Raw genomic sequence first — 25517 nt, forward strand, 5'->3', positions numbered from 1 at the left:
AGACCTCCCTAGAATAGGAGTGACTAAACAGGAACAGTGTTTTATATTGTAGACCAGACCTCCCTAGAATAGGAGTGACTAAACAGGAACAGTGTTTTATATTGTAGACCAGACCTCCCTAGAATAGGAGTGACTAAACAGGAACAGTGTGTTATATTGTAGACCAGACCAGACCTCCCTAGAATAGGAGTGACTAAACAGGAACAGTGTGTTATATTGTAGACCAGACCAGACCTCCCTAGAATAGGAGTGACTAAACAGGAACAGTGTTTTATATTGTAGACCAGACCTCCCTAGAATAGGAGTGACTAAACAGGAACAGTGTGTTATATTGTAGACCAGACCAGACCTCCCTAGAATAGGAGTGACTAAACAGGAACAGTGTTTTATATTGTAGACCAGACCTCCCTAGAATAGGAGTGACTAAACAGGAACAGTGTGTTATAATGTAGACCAGACCAGACCTCCCTAGAATAGGAGTGACTAAACAGGAACAGTGTTTTATATTGTAGACCAGACCTCCCTAGAATAGGAGTGACTAAACAGGAACAGTGTTTTATATTGTAGACCAGACCTCCCTAGAATAGGAGTGACTAAACAGGAACAGTGTGTTATATTGTAGACCAGACCAGACCTCCCTAGAATAGGAGTGACTAAACAGGAACAGTGTGTTATATTGTAGACCAGACCAGACCTCCCTAGAATAGGAGTGACTAAACAGGAACAGTGTTTTATATTGTAGACCAGACCTCCCTAGAATAGGAGTGACTAAACAGGAACAGTGTGTTATATTGTAGACCAGACCAGACCTCCCTAGAATAGGAGTGACTAAACAGGAACAGTGTTTTATATTGTAGACCAGACCTCCCTAGAATAGGAGTGACTAAACAGGAACAGTGTGTTATATTGTAGACCAGACCAGACCTCCCTAGAATAGGAGTGACTAAACAGGAACAGTGTTTTATATTGTAGACCAGACCTCCCTAGAATAGGAGTGACTAAACAGGAACAGTGTGTTATATTGTAGACCAGACCAGACCTCCCTAGAATAGGAGTGACTAAACAGGAACAGTGTTTTATATTGTAGACCAGACCAGACCTCCCTAGAATAGGAGTGACTAAACAGGAACAGTGTTTTATATTGTAGACCAGACCCCCTTAGAATAGGAGTGACAAAACAGGAACAGTGTTTTATATTGTAGACCAGACCTCCCTAGAATAGGAGTGACTAAACAGGAACAGTGTTTTATATTGTAGACCAGACCAGACCTCCCTAGAATAGGAGTGACTAAACAGGAACAGTGTTTTATATTGTAGACCAGACCCCTTAGAATAGGAGTGACAAAACAGGAACAGTGTTTTATATTGTAGACCAGACCTCCCTAGAATAGGAGTGACTAAACAGGAACAGTGTTTTATATTGTAGACCAGACCAGACCTCCCTAGAATAGGAGTGACTAAACAGGAACAGTGTTTTATATTGTAGACCAGACCTCCCTAGAATAGGAGTGACTAAACAGGAACAGTGTTTTATATTGTAGACCAGACCTCCCTAGAATAGGAGTGACTAAACAGGAACAGTGTGTTATATTGTAGACCAGACCAGACCTCCCTAGAATAGGAGTGACTAAACAGGAACAGTGTGTTATATTGTAGACCAGACCAGACCTCCCTAGAATAGGAGTGACTAAACAGGAACAGTGTTTTATATTGTAGACCAGACCTCCCTAGAATAGGAGTGACTAAACAGGAACAGTGTGTTATATTGTAGACCAGACCAGACCTCCCTAGAATAGGAGTGACTAAACAGGAACAGTGTTTTATATTGTAGACCAGACCTCCCTAGAATAGGAGTGACTAAACAGGAACAGTGTGTTATAATGTAGACCAGACCAGACCTCCCTAGAATAGGAGTGACTAAACAGGAACAGTGTTTTATATTGTAGACCAGACCTCCCTAGAATAGGAGTGACTAAACAGGAACAGTGTTTTATATTGTAGACCAGACCTCCCTAGAATAGGAGTGACTAAACAGGAACAGTGTGTTATATTGTAGACCAGACCAGACCTCCCTAGAATAGGAGTGACTAAACAGGAACAGTGTGTTATATTGTAGACCAGACCAGACCTCCCTAGAATAGGAGTGACTAAACAGGAACAGTGTTTTATATTGTAGACCAGACCTCCCTAGAATAGGAGTGACTAAACAGGAACAGTGTGTTATATTGTAGACCAGACCAGACCTCCCTAGAATAGGAGTGACTAAACAGGAACAGTGTTTTATATTGTAGACCAGACCTCCCTAGAATAGGAGTGACTAAACAGGAACAGTGTGTTATATTGTAGACCAGACCAGACCTCCCTAGAATAGGAGTGACTAAACAGGAACAGTGTTTTATATTGTAGACCAGACCTCCCTAGAATAGGAGTGACTAAACAGGAACAGTGTGTTATATTGTAGACCAGACCAGACCTCCCTAGAATAGGAGTGACTAAACAGGAACAGTGTTTTATATTGTAGACCAGACCTCCCTAGAATAGGAGTGACTAAACAGGAACAGTGTTTTATATTGTAGACCAGACCAGACCTCCCTAGAATAGGAGTGACTAAACAGGAACAGTGTTTTATATTGTAGACCAGACCCCTTAGAATAGGAGTGACAAAACAGGAACAGTGTTTTATATTGTAGACCAGACCTCCCTAGAATAGAGTGACTAAACAGGAACAGTGTTTTATATTGTAGACCAGACCAGACCTCCCTAGAATAGGAGTGACTAAACAGGAACAGTGTTTTATATTGTAGACCAGACCAGACCTCCCTAGCATAGGAGTGACTAAACAGGAACAGTGTGTTATATTGTAGACCAGAACTCCCTAGAATAGGAGTGACTAAACAGGAACAGTGTTTTATATTGTAGACGAGACCAGACCTCCCTAGAATAGGAGTGACTAAACAGGAACAGTGTTTTATATTGTAGACCAGACCAGACCTTCCTAGAATAGGAGTGACTAAACAGGAACAGTGTGTTATATTGTAGACCAGACCAGACCTCCCTAGAATAGGAGTGACTAAACAGGAACAGTGTGTTATATTGTAGACCAGACCAGACCTCCCTAGAATAGGAGTGACTAAACAGGAACAGTGTGTTATAATGTAGACCAGACCAGACCTCCCTAGAATAGGAGTGACTGAACAGGAACAGTGTTTTATATTGTAGACCAGACCAGACCTCCCTAGAATAGGAGTGACTAAACAGGAACAGTGTTTTATATTGTAGACCAGACCTCCCTAGAATAGGAGTGACTAAACAGGAACAGTGTGTTATATTGTAGACCAGACCAGACCTCCCTAGAATAGGAGTGACTAAACAGGAACAGTGTTTTATATTGTAGACCAGACCTCCCTAGAATAGGAGTGACTAAACAGGAACAGTGTGTTATATTGTAGACCAGACCAGACCTCCCTAGAATAGGAGTGACTAAACAGGAACAGTGTGTTATATTGTAGACCAGACCAGACCTCCCTAGAATAGGAGTGACTAAACAGGAACAGTGTTTTATATTGTAGACCAGACCTCCCTAGAATAGGAGTGACTAAACAGGAACAGTGTTTTATATTGTAGACCAGACCAGACCTCCCTAGAATAGGAGTGACTAAACAGGAACAGTGTTTTATATTGTAGACCAGACCTCCCTAGAATAGGAGTGACTAAACAGGAACAGTGTGTTATATTGTAGACCAGAAAAGACCTCCCTAGAATAGGAGTGACTAAACAGGAACAGTGTTTTATATTGTAGACCAGACCTCCCTAGAATAGGAGTGACTAAACAGGAACAGTGTGTTATATTGTAGACCAGACCTCCCTAGAATAGGAGTGACTAAACAGGAACAGTGTTTTATATTGTAGACCAGACCTCCCTAGAATAGGAGTGACTAAACAGGAACAGTGTGTTATATTGTAGACCAGACCAGACCTCCCTAGAATAGGAGTGACTAAACAGGAACAGTGTTTTATATTGTAGACCAGACCTCCCTAGAATAGGAGTGACTAAACAGGAACAGTGTTTTATATTGTAGACCAGACCAGACCTCCCTAGAATAGGAGTGACTAAACAGGAACAGTGTTTTATATTGTAGACCAGACCTCCCTAGAATAGGAGTGACTAAACAGGAACAGTGTGTTATATTGTAGACCAGAAAAGACCTCCCTAGAATAGGAGTGACTAAACAGGAACAGTGTTTTATATTGTAGACCAGACCTCCCTAGAATAGGAGTGACTAAACAGGAACAGTGTTTTATATTGTAGACCAGACCTCCCTAGAATAGGAGTGACTAAACAGGAACAGTGTGTTGTGATATTATAGATGATTCACCCTCTTAGCGATCCCTCTCTCCTCTCTTCTCCCCCTTTCTGTCTGTCCATGTTAATGAATGGTAAGTTACATAGTAAGTTTAGAAACTAGAGGGGAAGTAGAGTCGTGTGCTTGACTGGACCCGGAACACCGGTCCTGCCTTCCGGAACCTTCTAGAATCCTGGCTTGAGAAATATATATCAGTGTTCCGTCTCCTCAATATAAATAGTCCTGGCATCGGTTTCAGTCCTCTTCCAGCCCTGGTCAGTGTGGTTCCACAGACAGTCCTCTTCCAGCCCTGGTCAGTGTGGTTCCACAGACAGTCCTCTTCCAGCCCTGGTCAGTGTGGTTGAGTGGTTCCACAGACAGTCCTCTTCCAGCCCTGGTCAGTGTGGTTCCACAGACAGTCCTCTTCCAGCCCTGGTCAGTGTGGTTGAGTGGTTCCAGACAGTCCTCTTCCAGCCCTGGTCAGTGGTTCCACAGACAGTCCTCTTCTAGCCCTGGTCAGGGTGGTTGAGTGGTTCCAGACAGTCCTCTTCCAGCCCTGGTCAGTGGTTCCACAGACAGTCCTCTTCTAGCCCTGGTCAGGGTGGTTGAGTGGTTCCAGACAGTCCTCTTCTAGCCCTGGTCAGTGGTTCCACAGACAGTCCTCTCCCAGCCCTGGTCAGTGTGGTTCCACAGACAGTCCTCTTCCAGCCCTGGTCAGTGTGGTTCCACAGACAGTCCTCTCCCAGCCCTGGTCAGTGGTTCCACAGACAGTCCCCTTCCAGCCCTGGTCAGTGGTTCCACAGACAGTCCTCTTCCAGCCCTGGTCAGTGTGGTTCCACAGACAGTCCTCTTCCAGCGCTGGTCAGTGTGGTTGAGTGGTTCCACAGACAGTCCTCTTCCAGCCCTGGTCAGTGTGGTTCCACAGACAGTCCTCTTCCAGCCCTGGTCAGTGTGGTTCCACAGACAGTCCTCTTCCAGCCCTGGTCAGTGGTTCCACAGACAGTCCTCTTCCAACCCTGGTCAGTGTGGTTCCACAGACTGTCCTCTTCCAGCCCTGGTCAGTGGTTCCACAGACAGTCCTCTTCCAGCCCTGGTCAGTGTGGTTCCACAGACAGTCCTCTTCCAGCCCTGGTCAGTGTGGTTCCACAGACAGTCCCCTTCCAGCCCTGGTCAGTGGTTCCACAGACAGTCCTCTTCCAGCCCTGGTCAGTGGTTCCACAGACAGTCCTCTTCCAGCCCTGGTCAGTGGTTCCACAGACAGTCCCCTTCCAGCCCTGGTCAGTGGTTCCACAGACAGTCCTCTTCCAGCCCTGGTCAGTGTGGTTGAGTGGTTCCTACTTACAAAAATACATGAGCATCAATTGACTACTTCTCTTTGTCGCGTTCTTCTTCTTGTCTTTGTCCTTCGATGTTCTGCCTGGTTCCATCTGTCCTTTCCTCCGACCCTCATTCCCCTCTCCTGTATTGGGCATCGCTGCAGGACAAATCAAATGGTTTTTAGCCACTAATCAGAGAGAGAGATGGAGGCATTAGTGTGTGTCAGAGAGAGATGGAGGCATTAGTGTGTGTCAGAGAGAGAGATGGAGGCATTAGTGTGTGTCAGAGAGAGAGATGGAGGCATTAGTGTGTGTCAGAGAGAGATGGAGGCATTAGTGTGTGTCAGAGAGAGAGATGGAGGCATTAGTGTGTGTCAGAGAGAGAGATGGAGGCATTAGTGTGTGTCAGAGAGAGAGATGGAGGCATTAGTGTGTGTCAGAGAGAGATGGAGGCATTAGTGTGTGTCAGAGAGAGATGGAGGCATTAGTGTGTGTCAGAGAGAGATGGAGGCATTAGTGTGTGTCAGAGAGAGATGGAGGCATTAGTGTGTGTCAGAGAGATGGAGGCATTAGTGTGTGTCAGAGAGAGAGATGGAGGCATTAGTGTGTGTCAGAGAGAGAGATGGAGGCATTAGTGTGTGTCAGAGAGAGAGATGGAGGCATTAGTGTGTGTCAGAGAGAGAGAGATGGAGGCATTAGTGTGTGTCAGAGAGATGGAGGCATTAGTGTGTATCAGAGAGAGATGGAGGCATTAGTGTGTGTCAGAGAGAGATGGAGGCATTAGTGTGTGTCAGAGAGAGATGGAGGCATTAGTGTGTGTCAGAGAGAGATGGAGGCATTAGTGTGTGTCAGAGAGAGATGGAGGCATTAGTGTGTGTCAGAGAGATGGAGGCATTAGTGTGTGTCAGAGAGAGATGAGGGCATTAGTGTGTATCAGAGAGAGAGAGATGGAGGCATTAGTGTGTATCAGAGAGAGAGATGGAGGCATTAGTGTGTGTCAGAGAGATGGAGGCATTAGTGTGTGTCAGAGAGAGATGGAGGCATTAGTGTGTGTCAGAGAGAGATGAGGGCATTAGTGTGTATCAGAGAGAGAGATGGAGGCATTAGTGTGTGTCAGAGAGAGATGAGGGCATTAGTGTGTATCAGAGAGAGAGATGGAGGCATTAGTGTGTGTCAGAGAGAGATGGAGGCATTAGTGTGTGTCAGAGAGAGATGGAGGCATTAGTGTGTGTCAGAGAGAGATGGAGGCATTAGTGTGTATCAGAGAGAGAGATGGAGGCATTAGTGTGTGTCAGAGAGAGATGGAGGCATTAGTGTGTGTCAGAGAGAGAGATGGAGGCATTAGTGTGTGTCAGAGAGAGATGGAGGCATTAGTGTGTGTCAGAGAGATGGAGGCATTAGTGTGTGTCAGAGAGAGATGGAGGCATTAGTGTGTGTCAGAGAGAGAGATGGAGGCATTAGTGTGTGTCAGAGAGAGAGAGATGGAGGCATTAGTGTGTGTCAGAGAGATGGAGGCATTAGTGTGTATCAGAGAGAGATGGAGGCATTAGTGTGTGTCAGAGAGAGAGATGGAGGCATTAGTGTGTGTCAGAGAGAGATGGAGTCATTAGTGTGTGTCAGAGAGATGGAGGCATTAGTGTGTGTCAGGGAGAGATGGAGGCATTAGTGTGTGTCAGAGAGAGATGGAGGCATTAGTGTGTGTCAGAGAGATGGAGGCATTAGTGTGTGTCAGAGAGATGGAGGCATTAGTGTGTGTCAGAGAGAGATGGAGGCATTAGTGTGTGTCAGAGAGAGAGATGGAGGCATTAGTGTGTGTCAGAGAGAGAGATGGAGGCATTAGTGTGTGTCAGAGAGAGATGGAGGCATTAGTGTGTGTCAGAGAGAGATGGAGGCATTAGTGTGTGTCAGAGAGAGAGATGGAGGCATTAGTGTGTGTCAGAGAGAGATGGAGGCATTAGTGTGTGTCAGAGAGAGATGGAGGCATTAGTGTGTGTCAGAGAGAGATGGAGGCATTAGTGTGTGTCAGAGAGAGATGGAGGCATTAGTGTGTGTCAGAGAGAGATGGAGGCATTAGTGTGTGTCAGAGAGAGATGGAGGCATTAGTGTGTGTCAGAGAGAGATGGAGGCATTAGTGTGTGTTAGAGAGAGAGAGATGGAGGCATTAGTGTGTGTTAGAGAGAGAGAGATGGAGGCATTAGTGTGTGTTAGAGAGAGAGAGATGGAGGCATTAGTGTGTGTCAGAGAGAGATGGAGGCATTAGTGTGTGTCAGAGAGAGATGGAGGCATTAGTGTGTGTCAGAGAGAGAGATGGAGGCATTAGTGTGTGTCAGAGAGAGAGATGGAGGCATTAGTGTGTGTCAGAGAGAGATGGAGGCATTAGTGTGTGTCAGAGAGAGAGATGGAGGCATTAGTGTGTGTCAGAGAGAGATGGAGGCATTAGTGTGTGTCAGAGAGATGGAGGCATTAGTGTGTGTCAGAGAGAGATGGAGGCATTAGTGTGTGTCAGAGAGAGATGGAGGCATTAGTGTGTGTCAGAGAGAGAGATGGAGGCATTAGTGTGTGTCAGAGAGATGGAGGCATTAGTGTGTGTCAGAGAGAGAGAGATGGAGGCATTAGTGTGTGTCAGAGAGAGATGGAGGCATTAGTGTGTGTCAGAGAGAGAGATGGAGGCATTAGTGTGTGTCAGAGAGAGATGGAGGCATTAGTGTGTGTCAGAGAGAGAGAGATGGAGGCATTAGTGTGTGTCAGAGAGCGAGATGGAGGCATTAGTGTGTGTCAGAGAGAGATGGAGGCATTAGTGTGTGTCAGAGAGAGAGAGATGGAGGCATTAGTGTGTGTCAGAGAGAGATGGAGGCATTAGTGTGTATCAGAGAGAGATGGAGGCATTAGTGTGTGTCAGAGAGAGAGAGATGGAGGCATTAGTCATTAGTGTGTGTCAGAGAGAGAGAGATGGAGGCATTAGTGTGTGTCAGAGAGAGAGAGATGGAGGCATTAGTGTGTGTCAGAGAGAGAGAGATGGAGGCATTAGTGTGTGTCAGAGAGAGAGATGGAGGCATTAGTGTGTGTCAGAGAGAGAGAGATGGAGGCATTAGTGTGTGTCAGAGAGAGAGATGGAGGCATTAGTGTGTGTCAGAGAGAGAGATGGAGGCATTAGTGTGTGTCAGAGAGAGAGATGGAGGCATTAGTGTGTGTCAGAGAGATGGAGGCATTAGTGTGTGTCAGAGAGATGGAGGCATTAGTGTGTGTCAGAGAGAGAGATGGAGGCATTAGTGTGTGTCAGAGAGAGATGGAGGCATTAGTGTGTGTCAGAGAGAGATGGAGGCATTAGTGTGTGTCAGAGAGATGGAGGCATTAGTGTGTGTCAGAGAGATGGAGGCATTAGTGTGTGTCAGAGAGATGGAGGCATTAGTGTGTGTCAGAGAGATGGAGGCATTAGTGTGTGTCAGAGAGAGAGATGGAGGCATTAGTGTGTGTCAGAGAGAGAGATGGAGGCATTCGTGTGTGTCAGAGAGAGAGATGGAGGCATTAGTGTGTGTCAGAGAGAGAGATGGAGGCATTAGTGTGTGTCAGAGAGAGAGATGGAGGCATTAGTGTGTGTCAGAGAGAGATGGAGGCATTAGTGTGTGTCAGAGAGAGATGGAGGTATTAGTGTGTGTCAGAGAGAGAGATGGAGGCATTAGTGTGTGTCAGAGAGATGGAGGCATTAGTGTGTGTCAGAGAGAGAGATGGAGGCATTAGTGTGTGTCAGAGAGAGAGATGGAGGCATTAGTGTGTGTCAGAGAGATGGAGGCATTAGTGTGTGTTGGTATTGAAGACTCGGAGTCGTCAAAGATACGGTCTTTGACTGAGAAGACATTTATGTTTCTGTATGAGAGTTTTAATTGAAAATAATCACAGTAAGGTTCTTAACTGTTACCCAGAATTCATTTCATTATTGAGATAGAAAATGCTGCGTTGGATCTTTTTAAGATGAGATGGACTCATTTACTCTGTAAACATGAGGAGGAGAGGGAGGAGGACAGGGAGCTGAGGGAGGGGAGAGAGGAGAGGGGGAGAGAGGAGAGGGGGAGAGAGGAGAGGGAGAGAGAAGCGGGAGAGAGGACAGGGAGCTGAGGGAGGGGAGAGAGGAGAGGGAGAGAGGACAGGGAGCTGAGGGAGGGGAGAGAGGAGAGGGAGAGAGGACAGGGAGCTGAGGGAGGAGAGAGAGGAGAGGAGAGGGAGCTGAGAGAGGAGAGGGAGAGAGGACAGGGAGCTGAGGGAGGGGAGAGAGGAGAGGGAGAGAGGACAGGGAGCTGAGGGAGGAGAGAGAGGAGAGGGAGAGAGGACAGGGAGCTGAGGGAGGAGAGAGAGGAGAGGGAGCTGAGGGAGGAGAGAGAGGAGAGGGAGAGAGGACAGGGAGCTGAGGGAGGAGAGAGAGGAGAGGGAGCTGAGGAGAGGGAGCTGAGGGAGGGGAGAGAGGAGAGGGAGAGAGGACAGGGAGAGAGGACAGGGAGCTGAGGGAGGGGGAGAGGAGAGGGAGGAGGAGAGTGAGCTGAGGGAGGAGAGGGAGGGAGGGGAGAGAGGAGCGGGAGAGAGGAGCGGGAGCTGAGGGAGGAGAGAGAGGAGAGGGAGAGAGGAGCGGGAGAGAGGGGGAGAGAGGAGGAGAGAGGGGCTGAGGGAGGGGAGAGAGGAGAGGGAGGAGGACAGGGAGCTGAGGGAGGGGAGAGAGGAGGGGGAGGAGGACAGGGAGCTGAGGGAGGGGAGAGAGGAGAGGGAGAGAGGACAGGGAGCTGAGGGAGGGGAGAGAGGAGGGGGAGGAGGACAGGGAGCTGAGGGAGGGGAGAGGGAGAGAGGGGGAGGAGGACAGGGAGCTGAGGGAGAGGAGAGGGAGAGAGGAGAGGGAGCTGAGTGAGGGGAGAGAGGAGAGGGAGAGAGGAGGGGGAGGGAGGAGAGGGAGAGAGGAGGGGGAGAGAGGACGGAGCTGAGGGAGGGGAGAGAGGATGGGGAGAGAGGACAGGGAGCTGAGGGAGGGAGAGGGAGAGAGGACAGGGAGCTGAGGGAGAGAGGAGGGGGAAAGAGGACAGGGAGCTGAGGGAGGGGAGAGAGGACAGGGGGAGAGGAGGGGGAGCTGAGGGAGGGGAGAGAGGAGGGGGAGCTGAGGTAGGGAGAGAGGAGAGGGAGAGAGGACAGGGAGCTGAGGAGGGGGAGAGAGGACAGGGAGCTGAGGGAGGGGAGAAAGGAGAGGGAGAGAGAGGACAGGGAGGAGGGGGAGAGAGGAGGGGGAGAGAGGACAGGGAGCTGAGGGAGGGGAGAGAGGAGGGGGAGAGAGGAGGGGGAGAGAGGACAGGGAGCTTAGGGAGGGGAGAGAGAGAGGAGAGGAGAGGGAGAGAGGACAGGGAGCTGAGGGAGGGGAGAGAGGAGGGGGAGAGAGAGGGAGAGAGGAGGGGAGAGGACAGGGAGCTGAGGGAGGGGAGAGAGGGGGAGAGGACAGGGAGCTGAGAGAGGGGGAGAGAGGACAGGGAGCTGAGGGAGGGGAGAGAGGAGAGGGAGAGGGAGGGGGAGAGAGGAGGGAGAGGACAGGGAGCTGAGGGAGGAGAGAGAGGGAGAGGGAGAGGGAGGGGAGAGAGGGGAGAGGGGAGCTGAGAGAGGAGAGGGAGAGAGGAGGGGGAGGAGGACAGGGAGCTGAGGGAGGGGAGAGAGGAGGGGAGAGAGGGGGAGAGGACAGGGAGCTGAGGGAGGAGAGAGAGGAGAGGGAGAGAGGAGGGGGAGAGGGAGTATTTTGAGACCACACTTTAAGCATTGAGATCTGTGAAAGTGGATTAAAAGCAGAACCGTATTAACCATGAAGCAATGACTCCCATGTATTGTAGAACCAGAGAGATCTGTCTGCTATGTCTCTCTCTCTCTCTCTCTCTCTCTCTCTCTCTCTCTCTCTCTCTCTCTCTCTCTCTCTCTCTCTCTCTCTCTCTCTCTCTCGCTCTCTCTCGCTCTCTCTCTCTCTCTCTCTCTCTCTCTGTCTGACTGCTATGTCTCTGTCTCTCTCTCTCTTCCTCTCGCTCTCTCTCTCTCTTCTCTCTTCTCTCTCTCTCTCTCTCTCTCTCTCTCTTCCTCTGTCTGTCTGTCTCTCTCTCTCTCTCTCTCTCTCTCTCTCTCTCTCTCTCTCTCTGTCTGACTGCTATGTCTCTGTCTCTCTCTCTCTTCCTCTCTCGCTCTCTCTCTCTCTCTCTTCCTCTCTCTCTCTCTCTCTTCCTCTCTCGCTCTCTCTCTCCTCTCTTCTCTCTCTCTCTCTCTCTCTTCCTCTCTCTCTCTCTTTTCTCTCTTCCTCTCTCTCTCTCTTCCTCTCTCTCTCTCTCCTCTCTCTCTCTCTCTCTCTCTCTCTCTCTCTCTCTCTCTCTCTCTCTCTCTCTCTCTCTCTCTCTCTCTCTCTCTCTCTCTCTCTCTCTCTATCTCTCTCAATTCAATTCAAGGGCTTTATTGGCATGGGAAACATGTGTTAACATTGCCAAAGCAAGTGAGGTAGACAACATACAAAGTCAATATATAAAGTGAAAAACAACAAAAATGAACAGTAAACATTACACATACAGAAGTTGTGTCTCTCTGTCTGACTGCTATGTGTCTCTCTCTGTCTGACTGCTATGTGTCTCTGTCTGACTGCTATGTGTCTCTCTGTCTGACTGCTATGTGTCTCTCTGTCTGACTGCTATGTGTCTCTCTGTCTGACTGCTATGTGTGTCTCTGTCTGACTGCTATGTGTCTCTCTGTCTGACTGCTATGTGTCTCTCTCTGTCTGACTGCTATGTGTCTGACTGCTATGTGTCTCTGTCTGACTGACTGCTGTGTGTCTCTCTGTCTGACTGCTGTGTGTCTCTCTGTCTGACTGCTGTGTGTCTCCCTGTCTGACTGCTATGTGTCTCTCTCTGTCTGACTGCTATGTGTCTCTCTCTGTCTGACTGCTATGTGTCTCCCTGTCTGACTGCTGTGTGTCTCCCTGTCTGACTGCTATGTGTCTCTCTGTCTGACTGCTATGTCTCTCTGTCTGACTGCTGTCTCTCTGTCTGACTGCTATGTCTCTCTCTGTCTGACTGCTATGTGTCTCTCTCTGTCTGACTGCTATGTGTCTGACTGCTATGTGTCTCTGTCTGACTGACTGCTGTGTGTCTCTCTGTCTGACTGCTATGTGTCTCCCTGTCTGACTGCTGTGTGTCTCCCTGTCTGACTGCTATGTGTCTCTCTCTGTCTGACTGCTATGTGTCTCCCTGTCTGACTGCTGTGTGTCTCCCTGTCTGACTGCTATGTGTCTCTCTGTCTGACTGCTATGTCTCTCTGTCTGACTGCTGTCTCTCTGTCTGACTGCTATGTCTCTCTCTGTCTGACTGCTATGTGTCTCTCTCTGTCTGACTGCTATGTGTCTGACTGCTATGTGTCTGACTGCTATGTGTCTGACTGCTATGTGTCTGACTGCTATGTGTCTCTCTCTGTCTGACTGCTATGTGTCTCTCTCTGTCTGACTGCTATGTGTCTGACTGCTATGTGTCTCTGTCTGACTGACTGCTGTGTGTCTCTCTGTCTGACTGCTGTGTGTCTCTCTGTCTGACTGCTGTGTGTCTCCCTGTCTGACTGCTATGTGTCTCTCTCTGTCTGACTGCTATGTGTCTCTCTCTGTCTGACTGCTATGTGTCTCTCTCTGTCTGACTGCTATGTGTCTCTCTCTGTCTGACTGCTATGTGTCTGACTGCTGTGTGTCTCCCTGTCTGACTGCTGTGTGTCTCCCTGTCTGACTGCTATGTGTCTCTCTCTGTCTGACTGCTATGTGTCTCTCTCTGTCTGACTGCTATGTGTCTGACTGCTGTGTGTCTCCCTGTCTGACTGCTGTGTGTCTCCCTGTCTGACTGCTGTGTGTCTCCCTGTCTGACTGCTATGTGTCTCTCTCTGTCTGACTGCTATGTGTCTCTCTCTGTCTGACTGCTATGTGTCTCTCTCTGTCTGACTGCTATGTGTCTGACTGCTATGTGTCTCTCTCTGTCTGACTGCTGTGTGTCTCTGTCTGACTGCTATGTGTCTCTCTCTGTCTGACTGCTATGTGTCTGACTGCTATGTGTCTCTCTCTGTCTGACTGCTATGTGTCTGACTGCTATGTGTCTCTCTCTGTCTGACTGCTATGTGTCTCTCTGTCTGACTGCTATGTGTCTGTCTGACTGCTATGTGTCTCTCTCTGTCTGACTGCTATGTGTCTCTTTGTCTGACTGCTATGTGTCTGACTGCTATGTGTCTCTTTGTCTGACTGCTATGTGTCTGACTGTTATGTGTCTCTGTCTGACTGCTATGTGTCTCTCTCTCTGTCTGACTGCTATGTGTCTCTCTCTCTGTCTGACTGCTATGTGTCTCTCTCTCTGTCTGATTGCTATGTGTCTCTCTCTCTGTCTGACTGCTATGTGTCTCTCTCTCTGTCTGACTGCTATGTGTCTCTCTCTCTGTCTGACTGCTATGTGTCTCTCTCTCTGTCTGACTGCTATGTGTCTCTCTCTGTCTGACTGCTATGTGTCTCTCTCTGTCTGACTGCTATGTGTCTCTCTCTGTCTGACTGCTATGTGTCTCTCTCTCTGTCTGACTGCTATGTGTCTCTCTCTGTCTGACTGCTATGTGTCTCTCTCTGTCTGACTGCTATGTGTCTCTCTGTCTGACTGCTATGTGTCTCTCTCTGTCTGACTGCTATGTGTCTCTCTCTGTCTGACTGCTATGTGTCTCTCTCTGTCTGACTGCTATGTGTCTCTCTCTGTCTGACTGCTATGTGTCTCTCTCTGTCTGACTGCTATGTGTCTCTCTCTGTCTGACTGCTATGTGTCTCTCTCTGTCTGACTGCTATGTGTCTCTCTCTGTCTGACTGCTATGTGTCTGTGTCTTGGAGAATCTTCCCTAGTTTATCCTACAATACTGGACATGAATACTATTTGAAGTGGAGGTTAAGGCTCAGACACCAGGAAGACAGTGGAGGTTAAGGCTGAGACACCAGGAAGACAGTGGAGGTTAAGACTGAGACACCAGGAAGACAGTGGAGGTTAAGGCTAAGGCTGAGACACCAGGAAGACAGTGGAGGTTAAGGCTGAGACACCAGGAAGACAGTGGAGGTTAAGGCTGAGACACCAGGAAGACAGTGGAGGTTAAGGCTGAGACACCAGGAAGACAGTGGAGGTTAAGGCTGACACCAGGAAGACAGTGGAGGTTAAGGCTGAGACACCAGGAAGACAGTGGAGGTTACGGCTGAGACACCAGGAAGACAGTGGAGGTTAAGGCTGAGACACCAGGAAGACAGTGGAGGTTAAGGCTGAGACACCAGGAAGACAGTGGAGGTTAAGGCTGAGACACCAGGAAGACAGTGGAGGTTAAGGCTGAGACACCAGGAAGACAGTGGAGGTTAAGGCTGAGACACCAGGAAGACAGTGGAGGTTAAGGCTGAGACACCAGGAAGACAGTGGAGGTTAAGGCTCAGACACCAGGAAGACAGTGGAGGTTAAGGCTGAGACACCAGGAAGACAGTGGAGGTTAAGGATGAGACACCAGGAAGACAGTGGAGGTTAAGGCTGAGACACCAGGAAGACAGTGGAGGTTAAGGCTGAGACACCAGGAAGACAGTGGAGGTTAAGGCTGACATACCAGGAAGAAAGAGAACCGATTCAACATGTGGAATTGTCATGAAAATGAATGTAAAATGATGACCAGCCAGTGTCCTGGTAAGATTCAGTTCTGGTGTTTTTCTAAAGCATGTCTCTCTCTCTCTCTTCCCACCTCTCTCTCTCTCCCTCTCTTAAGGCTCCCCCCTCTCTCTCTCTTCCCCCTCTCTCTCTCTTCCCCCCTCTCTCTCTCTTCCCCCCTCTCTCTCTCTTCCCACCTCTCTCTCTCTTCCCATCTCTCTCTTCCTCTCTCTCTAGGGAGACTACAATCCGGTCAAAACCAAAGTCCTCCACTTCAGTTTGAACCCTACGAGCATGGCCAAACAGCAGCGTGTGGAGGAAGTGGAGGCGCTGAGGGCAGAAGTGGAGTGTTTGAGGAACGCCCGCTCACTGCAGACAGGGGGCGCTATCCTCTTGCTGCTGCTGCAGGAGAGGCCAGCCTATGTCTGCCTCCCTCACAGGAGGTCCTGGGTAAGAGGAAACACACAGCTCACTGACAGCTTTTCACTGGTGACGGGCTGTTCTCTCGTTCAGGGTTTATGCAAAAACAAAACATCATTTATACTGGAGAACTGGCAAGCCTCTACTTCAGCCTCTCGACCTTCAGCCTCTCGACCTTCATCCTCTTTCTCGACCTTCATCTTTGTCATCCTCTCGCTCTCCCGTCGACCCCTCTCTCTCCCGTCGGCCCCTCTCTCTACCGTCGGCCCCTCTCTCTCTACCGTCGACCCCTCTCTCTACCGTCGGCCCCTCTCTCTCTACCGTCGGCCCCTCTCTCTCTACCGTCGGCCCCTCTCTCTCTACCGTCGACCCCTCTCTCTACCGTCGGCCCTCTCTCTGCCGTCGGCCCTCTCTCTGCCGTCGGCCCTCTCTCTCTGCCGTCGGCCCCTCTCTCTGCCGTCGGCCCCTCTCTCTGCCGTCGGCCCTCTCTCTGCCGTCGGCCCCTCTCTCTGCCGTCGGCCCTCTCTCTACCGTCGGCCCCTCTCTCTGCCTCGGCCCTCTCTCTGCCGTCGGCCCCTCTCTCTACCGTCGGCCCTCTCTCTACCGTCGGCCCCTCTCTCTACCGTCGGCCCCCTCTCTACCGTCGGCCCCTCTCTCTACCGTCGGCCCCTTCTCTACCGTCGGCCCTCTCTCTACCGTCGGCCTCTCTCTACCGTCGGCCCCTCTCTCTACCGTCGGCCCCTCTCTCTACCGCAGGCCCTCTCTCTACCGTCGGCCTCTCTACCGTCGGCCCCTCTCTACCGTCGGCCCCTCTCTACCGTCGGCCCTCTCTACCGTCGGCCCCTCTCTACCGTCGGCCCCTCTCTACCGTCGACCCCTCTACCGTCGGCCCCTCTCTACCGTCGGCCCCTCTCTACCGTCGGCCCCTCTCTCTACCGTCGGCCCCTCTCTCTACCGTCGGCCCCTCTCTACCGTCGGCCCCTCTCTCTACCGTCGGCCCCTCTCTACCGTCGGCCCCTCTCTACCGTCGGCCCCCTCTCTACCGTCGGCCCCCTCTCTACCGTCGGCCCCCTCTCTACCGTCGGCCCCCTCTCTACCGTCGGCCCCCTCTCTACCGTCGGCCCCCTCTCTACCGTCGGCCCCCTCTCTACCGTCGGCCCCCTCTCTACCGTCGGCCCCCTCTCTACCGTCGGCCCCCTCTCTGCCGTCGGCCCCTCTCTGCCGTCGGCCCTCTCTCTCTCCGCCGTCGGCCCCTCTCTCTGCCGTCGGCCCCCTCTCTACCGTCGGCCCCCTCTCTGCCGTCGGCCCCCTCTCCGCCGTCGGCCCCTCTCTCCGCCGTCGGCCCCCTCTCTGCCGTCGGCCCCCTCTCTGCCGTCGGCCCCTCTCTCCGCCGTCGGCCCCTCTCTCCGCCGTCGGCCCCTCTCTCCGCCGTCGGCCCCTCTCTCCGCCGTCGGCCCCTCTCTCCGCCGTCGGCCCCTCTCTCCGCCGTCGGCCCCTCTCTCCGCCGTCGGCCCCTCACTCTACCGTCGGCCCCTCTCTCTACCTCTATTCTGTCTCATGTCTTTCTCCTCTCTCTCCACCTTAATTCTCTGACTGCTGTGGCTAGCTAGTGGACTGCTGTGGCTAGCTAGTGGACTGCTGTGGCAAGCTAGGTGGACTGCTGTGGCTGGCTTGGTGGACTGCTTTGGCTGGCTAGGTGGACTGCTTTGGCTAGCTAGGTGGACTGCTGTGGCTAGCTAGGTGGACTGCTGTGGCTAGCTAGGTGGACTGCTGTGGCTAGCTAGGTGGACTGCTGTGGCTAGCTAGGTGGACTGCTGTGGCTAGCTAGGTGGACTGCTGTGGCTAGCTAGGTGGACTGCTGTGGCTAGCTAGGTGGACTGCTGTGGCTAGCTAGTGGACTGCTGTGGCTAGCTAGTGGACTGCTGTGGCTAGCTAGCGGACTGCTGTGGCTAGCTAGGTGGACTGCTGTGGTTAGCTAGGTGGACTGCTGCGGCTGTCTAGTGGACTGCTGCGGCTGGCTAGTGGACTGCTGCGGCTAGCTAGGTCGACTGCTGTGGCTAGCTAGGTGGACTGCTGTGGCTAGCTAGGTGGACTGCTGTGGCTAGCTAGGTGGACTGCTGTGGCTAGCTAGGTGGACTGCTGCGGCTGGCTAGCGGACTGCTGCGGCTAGCTAGGTGGACTGCTGTGGCTAGCTAGGTGGACTGCTGTGGCTAGCTAGTGGACTGCTGCGGCTAGCTAGGTGGACTGCTGCGGCTAGCTAGTGGACTGCTGTGGCTAGCTAGTGGACTACTGTGGCTAGCTAGCGGACTGCTGTGGCTAGCTAGTGGACTGCTGTGGCTAGCTAGTGGACTGCTGTGGCTAGCTAGGTGGACTGCTGTGGCTAGCTAGCGGACTGCTGTGGCTAGCTAGGTGGACTCCTGTGGCTAGCTGGTGGACTGCTGTGGCTAGCTAGTGGACTGCTGTGGCTAGCTAGGTGGACTGCTGTGGCTAGCTAGTGGACTGCTGTGGCTAGCTAGTGGACTGCTGTGGCTAGCTAGGTGGACTGCTGTGGCTGGCTGGCGGACTGCTGCGGCTAGCGGACTGCTGCGGCTAGCTAGGTGGACTGCTGCGGCTGGCTGGCGGACTGCTGCGGCTGGCTGGCGGACTGCTGCGGCTGGCTAGCGGACTGCTGCGGCTAGCTAGGTGGACTACTGCGGCTGGCTGGCGGACTGCTGCGGCTAGCTGGCGGAGTGCTGTGGCTAGCTGGCTGGCCAGAGAGGACTCGTATTTTCCTTTGAGGCTTTAAGTGTTCTTACACCGCTTCTGAACGTTCAGCGAGGAAACGGACATGGCAGCGTTGTTGTCACCGTAGCTTGTTACATAACTTCTGAGTGATAGGAAGCACGAGCACCACCACCAATCAGCCTCCACCACCGCCTGCCGTTACTATGACAACTAGCGTAGGCGTGTCAGCCAATGACTGCTGCGTGAACACACACATCTGATTTTGGTGTTTGTAACATGGTGTTTGGACAGCCAGTATCCCAAAACAGATTTGAGCATTAATGCCTGCAGTGTGAACACGGCTTTAGTTACCCCTGGAGAGAGACTGAAACTCACTGTAGAAATGGGCTGTTTATACACACGCACGCACACACACACACACACAGACTGAACACAGAAATGGTCTGTTTTAGGGAAAGGGAACGTCAGAGGACCTAGAGAATGAGAAATGGACAGACAGAGGAGAAACAAAGAAAAGTGTGGAGAGGGAAGAATTGGAGAGAGGGAAGAATTGGAGAGAGGGAAGAATTGGAGAGAGGGAAGAATTGGAGAGAGGGAAGAATTGGAGAGAGGGAAGAATTGGAGAGAGGGAAGAATTGGAGAGAGGGAGGAGAGAGGGAGGACAAGGGAGGGAGGACAAGGGAGGGAGGAGAGAGGGAGGAGAGAGGGAGGACAAGGGAGGACAAGGGAGGAGAGAGGGAGGGAGGAGAGAGGGAGGGAGGAGAGAGGGAGGGAGGAGAGAGGGAGGGAGGAGAGAGGGAGGGAGGAGAGAGGGAGGGAGGAGAGAGGGAGGGAGGACAAGGGAGGACAAGGGAGGACAAGGGAGGACAAGGGAGGACAAGGGAGGACAAGGCAGGAGAGCGGGAGGACAAGGCAGGAGAGCGGGAGGACAAGGCAGGAGAGCGGGAGGACAAGGCAGGAGAGCGGGAGGACAAGGGAAGAGAGAGGGAGGACAAGGGAGGGAGGAGAGAGGCAGGAGAGGGGGAGGACAAGGGAGGGCGGAGAGAGGGAGGACGGAGAGAGGGAGGACGGAGAGAGGGAGGACGAGGGAGGAGAGGGGGAGGGCAGGAGAGGGGGAGGGCGGAGAGAGGGAGGACAAGGGAGGGAGGACAAGGGAGGGCGGAGAGAGGGAGGACAAGGGAGGGCGGAGAGAGGGAGGACAAGGGAGGGCGGAGAGGGGAGGACAAGGCAGGGCGGAGAGAGGGAGGACAAGGGAGGGAGGAGAGGGGGAGGAGAGAGGGAGGACGGGCGGAGAGAGGGAGGACGGGCGGAGAGAGGGAGGACGGGGGCGGAGAGAGGGAGGACGGGGGCGGAGAGAGGGAGGACGGGGGCGGAGAGAGGGAGGACGGGGGCGGAGAGAGGGAGGACGGGGGCGGAGAGAGGGAGGACAGGGGCGGAGAGAGGGAGGACAGGGGCGGAGAGAGAGACAGGGAGGAGAGAGAGACAGGGAGGAGAGAGAGACAGGGAGGAGAGAACGAGGGAGGAGAGCGGGAGGACAAGGGAGGAGATGAAGTAGAGAGGAGAGGAGCAGAGACGTGATTATGAGTAATCTGGAGGGTGAGGAGTATCACGTTATGAATAAAGCATGTAATTACCCTCACGCTGTCAACGGCTGTCTGTGTCATTGTTCATTGTTGTGATTATGTGGCGTTGACTACACAGTCATTCAGTTGTTCCATTAGGCTCTGTTCCCCCTCGACCCACACCACTCCTTCTGAACTATGGAACATTCACTGCTGTGTCAATAATTGATCAGATTCCAGGCAGGCCCATTTCTCTGGCTTGGAGAGGCTGTTCCAGATGCTACCCTGTTCCCTAGGTAGTACACTCCTCTTGACCTGGGAGCCTGTGGGTACTACAAGGGGAATATGGTGTTCCAGATGCTACCCTGTTCCCTAGGTAGTACACTCCTCTTGACCTGGGAGCCTGTGGGTACTACAAGGGGAATATGGTGTTCCATTTACATTTACATTTAAGTCATTTAGCAGACAGATGCTACCCTGTTCCCTAGGTAGTACACTCCTCTTGACCTGGGAGCCTGTGGGTACTACAAGGGGAATATGGTGTTCCAGATGCTACCCAAATTGATTTCAGACTTAATTGAACTAATTATTCCTGTCTATTCTCCTCTCCACCTCTTCTCTCCTTCTCTCCTCTCCTTTTCTCCTCTCCTTTTCTCCTCTCCTTTTCTCTCTCTCCACCTCTTCTCTCCACCTCTTCTCTCCACCTCTTCTCTCCCTCTCCTCTTCTCTCCACCTCTCCTCTCCACCTCTCCTCTCACCTCTCCTCTCCACCTCTCCTCTCCACCTCTCCTCTCCACCTCTTCTCTCTCCACCTCTTCTCTCCACCTCTTCTCTCCACCTCTTCTCTCCACCTCTTCTCTCCACCTCTTCTCTCCACCTCTTCTCTCCACCTCTTCTCTCCACCTCTTCTCTCCACCTCTTCTCTCCACCTCTTCTCTCCTCTCCTCTTCTCTCACACCTCTTCTCTCCACCTCTCCTCTCCACCTCCACCTCTTCTCTCTCTCCACCTCTCTCCTCTCACCTCTTCTCTCCACCTCTTCTCTCCACCTCTCCTCTCCACCTCTCACCACCTCTTCTCTCCTCTCCACCTCTCACCACCTCTTCTCTCCTCTCCACCTCTCTTCTCTCCACCTCTTCTCTTCTCTCTCCACCTCTTCTCTCCTCTCCACCTCTTCTCTCCTCTCCACCTCTTCTCTCCTCTCCACCTCTTCTCTCCTCTCCACCTCTTCTCTCCTCTCCACCTCTTCTCTCCTCTCCACCTCTTCTCTCCTCTCCACCTCTTCTCTCCTCTCCACCTCTTCTCTCCTCTCCACCTCTTCTCTTCTCTCTCCACCTCCACTTCTTCTCTCCTCTCCACCTCTCCTCTCCACCTCTTCTCCACCCTCTTTTCTCTTCACCTCATCTCACCTCCACCTCGTCTCCACCATCTCCTCTTCTCCTCTCTTCTCCCCTCTCCTCTCTCCTCTCCACCTCTTCTCTCCACCTCTTCTCTCCACCTCTTCTCTCCACCTCTTCTCTCCACCTCTTCTCTCCTCCACCTCTTCTTCTCCACCTCTCTCCTCTCCACCTCTCTCCTCTCCACCTCTCTCCTCTCCACCTCTCTCCTCTCCACCTCTCTCCTCTCCACCTCTCTCCTCTCCACTTCTTCTCTCCGCTCCACTTCTTCTCTCCTCTCCACCTCTTCTCTCCTCTCCACCTCTTCTCTCCTCTCTCCACCTCTTCTCTCCTCTCCACCCACCTCCACCTCTTCTCTCCACCTCTCTCCTCTCCACCTCTCTCCTCTCCACCTCTTCTCTCCTCTCCACCTTCTCTCCTCTCCACCTCTTCTCTCCACCTCTCTCCACCTCCACCTCTTCTCTCCACCTCTCTCCTCTCCACCTCTTCTCTCCTCTCCACCTCTTCTCTCCTCTCCACCTCTTCTCTCCTCTCCACCTCTTCTCTCTCCACCTCTCTCCACCTCCACCTCTTCTCTCCACCTCTCTCCTCCACCTCCACCTTTTCTCTCCTCTCCACCTCTCTCCTCTCCACCTCTCCTCTCCTCCTCTCCTCTCCACCTCTCCTCTCCACCTCTCTCCTCTCCACCTCTTCTCTCCTCTCCACCTCTTCTCTCCTCTCCACCTCTCTCCTCTCCACCTCTCTCCTCTCCACCTCTCTCTCTCCACCTCTCTCCCTCCACCTCCACCTCTCCTCTCCTCTCCCCCTCTCTCCTCTCCACCTCTCCTCTCCACCTCTCTCTCCACCTCTCACCTCTTCTCTCCACCTCTCCTCTCCACCTCTCCTCTCCACCTCTCTCCTCTCCACCTCTCTCTCCTCTCCACCTCTCTCCTCTCCACCTCTTCTCCCTCTCCCTCTCCACCTCTCTCCTCTCCACCTCTCTCCTCTCTCCACCTCTCTCTCTCTCCACCTCTCTCCTCCACCTCCTCTCCACCTCTCTCCTCTCCACCTCTCTCCTCTCCACCTCTCTCCTCTCCACCTCTCTCCTCTCCCACCTCTCTCCTCTCCACCTCTCCACCTCTCCTCTCCACCTCTTCTCTTCTCTCCTCCACCTCTTCTCCTCCCACCTCCACCTCTTCTCTCCACCTCCACCTCTTCTCCTCTCCACCTCTTCTCTCCTCTCCACCTCTTCTCTCCTCTCCACCTCTTCTCTTCTCTCTCCACCTCCACCTCTTCTCTCTTCACCTCTTCTCTCTCTCCTTCTCTTCTCTCTCCACCTCTTCTCTCTCCACCTCTTCTCTCCTCTCCACCTCTTCTCTCCTCTCCACCTCTCTTTTCTCCACCTCTTCTCTCCTCTCCACCACTTCTTTCCACCTCTTCTCTTCTCTCTCCACCTCCACCTCTTCTCTCCTCTCCACTTCTTCTCTCCTCTCTCCCTCTCCACCTCTTCTCCACCCTCTTTTCTCTTCACCTCATCTCACCTCCACCTCGTCTCCACCCTCTCCTCTTCTCCTCCTCTCTTCCACCTCCTCTCTTCTCCCCTCTCTTCTTCACCACCTCTTATCTCCTCTCGTTTCCCCTCTCCTCCACCTTTTCTCTCCTTTCTCCTCTCCTCCAACTCCTCTCTCCTCTCCACCTTTTCTCCCTCTCCTCTCCTCTCCACCTTTTCTCTCCTCTCTCCTCTCCTCCACCTCCTCTCTCCTCTCCTCCCTGCCTCTTCTACTTTTCCTTCCTCTCCTCCCCTCTTCTTGTCTCCTCTCTCCTAATCACTGCATAGTGACTCTGTTTAACGTTAAGGGACTGTTCTGTGTTCTACATGTAGCTTAACACGACTGTTCTGTGTTGTAGATCTGCGTAAACAGATGGAAACAGCTGAACTGAAGAACCAGCGGTTGAAGGAGGTGTGGAATGTTGTATTACATAGAAAATAAACATGTTTTATCCCCTTTCTTCCTCGTACACATCTTATTCCTCTCCTCTACCTCATCCCTCTCTCCTCTACCTCATCCCTCTCTCCTCTACCTCTCTCCTCTACCTCTCTCCTCTACCTCTCTCCTCTACCTCTCTCCTCTACCTCTCTCCTCTACCTCTCCCCTCTCCTCTACCTCTCTCCTCTACCATCTCTCCTCTACCTCATCCCTCTCTCTACCTCATCCCCCTCTCTCCTCTACCTCATCCCCCTCTCTCCTCTACCTCATCCCTCTCTCCTCTACCTCATCCCCCTCCTCTCCTCATCCCCTCCTCCTCCACCCATCTCTCTCTCTCCTCTACCTCATCCCTCTCTCCTCCACCTCATCCTCTCTCTCCTCCACCTCATCTCTCTCTCTCCTCTACCTCATCTCTCTCTCTCCTCTACCTCATCTCTCTCTCTCCTCTACCTCCTCTCTCTCTCCTCTACCTCCTCTCTCTCTCTCCTCTACCTCCTCTCTCTCTCTCTCCTCTACCTCCTCTCTCTCTCTCCTCTACCTCCTCTCTCTCTCTCTCCTCTACCTCATCTCCTCTACCTCTCCCTCTCTTCTCTACCTCATCCCTCTCTCCTCTACCTCCTCTCTCTCTCCTCATCCCTCTCCTTCTCTACCTCTCCTCTACCTCATCTCTCTCTCCTCTACCTCATCTCTCTCTCTCCTCTACTCTCTCTCTCTCTCCTCTACCTCATCCCTCTCTTTCTCCTCTACCTCATCTCTCTCTCTCCTCTACCTCATCCTCTCTCTCCTCTACCTCATCCCTCTCTCTCCTCTACCTCATCTCTCTCTCTCTCTCTACCTCATCTCTCTCTCTCCTCTACCTCATCTCTCTCTCCTCCACCTCATCTCTCTCCTCTACCTCATCTCTCTCTCTCCTCTACCTCATCCCTCTCCTCTACCTCATCTCTCTCTCTCCTCTACCTCATGTCTCTCTCTCCTCTACCTCATCTCTCTCTCTCCTCTACCTCATCCCTCTCTCTCTCCTCTACCTCATCCCTCTCTCTCCTCTACCTCATCCCTCTCTCTCTCGCCTCTACCTCATCTCTTCTGATGAGTGTGAGTGACGGAGAGACTATTGTAAACCAGTGTTGTATCTGTGTTGTTGCCAGGTGTTCCAGAGGAAGATTCAGGAGTTCAGGACGGTGTGTTATGTTCTGACCGGCTATCAGATAGACATCACTACTGAGAACCAGTACAGGCTGACCTCTGTCTACGCTGAACACATGGACGACTCTCTACTGTTTAAGGTACAAACACACAAGGTGACCAGATGGTTAGAGTGTTGGGCCAGTAACCAATTAGCGAACCGTCAAGGTGGCCAAGCGGTTAGTGTTGGGCCAGTAACCAATCAGCGAACCGTCAAGGTGGCCAAGCGGTTAGAGTGTTGGGCCACATACTGGGGCCGACAAGGTGACCAGACTGTGGTTAGAGTGTTGAGGTGGCAGGGTAGCCTAGTGGTTAAAAATCTGTCTGTGACCTGGCCGAGGCACTAACCCATGGTGGTTAGAGTGTAGAGGTGGCAGGTAGCCTGGTGGTTAGAGTGTAGAGGTGGCAGGGTAGCCTAGTGGTTAGAGTGTTGAGGTGGCAGGTAGCTAGTGGTTAGAGTGTAGAGGTGGCAGGGTAGCCTAGTGGTTAGAGTGTTGGACAAGTAACCAAAAGGTTGCAAGTTCAAATCCCCAATGCGTGTACTAATACATACTGGTACATGTGTATAATAATACATACTGGTACATGTGTACAGTAATACATACTGGTACATGTGTACATTAATACATACTGGTACATGTGTATAATAATACATACTGGTACATGTGTATAATAATACATACTGGTACATGTGTACATTAATACATACTGGTACATGTGTACATTAATACATACTGGTACATGTGTACAATAATACATACTGGTACATGTGTACATTAATACATACTGGTACATGTGTATAATAATACATACTGGTACATGTGTACATTAATACATACTGGTACATGTGTACATTAATACATACTGGCATTAATACATACTGTATAATTAATACATACTGGTACATGTGTACATCAATACATACTGGTACATGTGT

The 25517-nt window shown here is 51.8% G+C and overlaps 1 pseudogene; it reads left to right on the forward strand.

Moving 5' to 3' along the window:
• The window catches only part of LOC124017317, a 69086-nt pseudogene extending 44405 nt beyond the window's left edge, over nucleotides 1-24681 (forward strand).
• Nucleotides 24682-25517: the final 836 nt, after the last annotated feature.

Source organism: Oncorhynchus gorbuscha, unplaced genomic scaffold (assembly GCF_021184085.1).
Source record: "Oncorhynchus gorbuscha isolate QuinsamMale2020 ecotype Even-year unplaced genomic scaffold, OgorEven_v1.0 Un_scaffold_1775, whole genome shotgun sequence".
NCBI classification, from domain to species: Eukaryota; Metazoa; Chordata; class Actinopteri; order Salmoniformes; family Salmonidae; genus Oncorhynchus; species Oncorhynchus gorbuscha.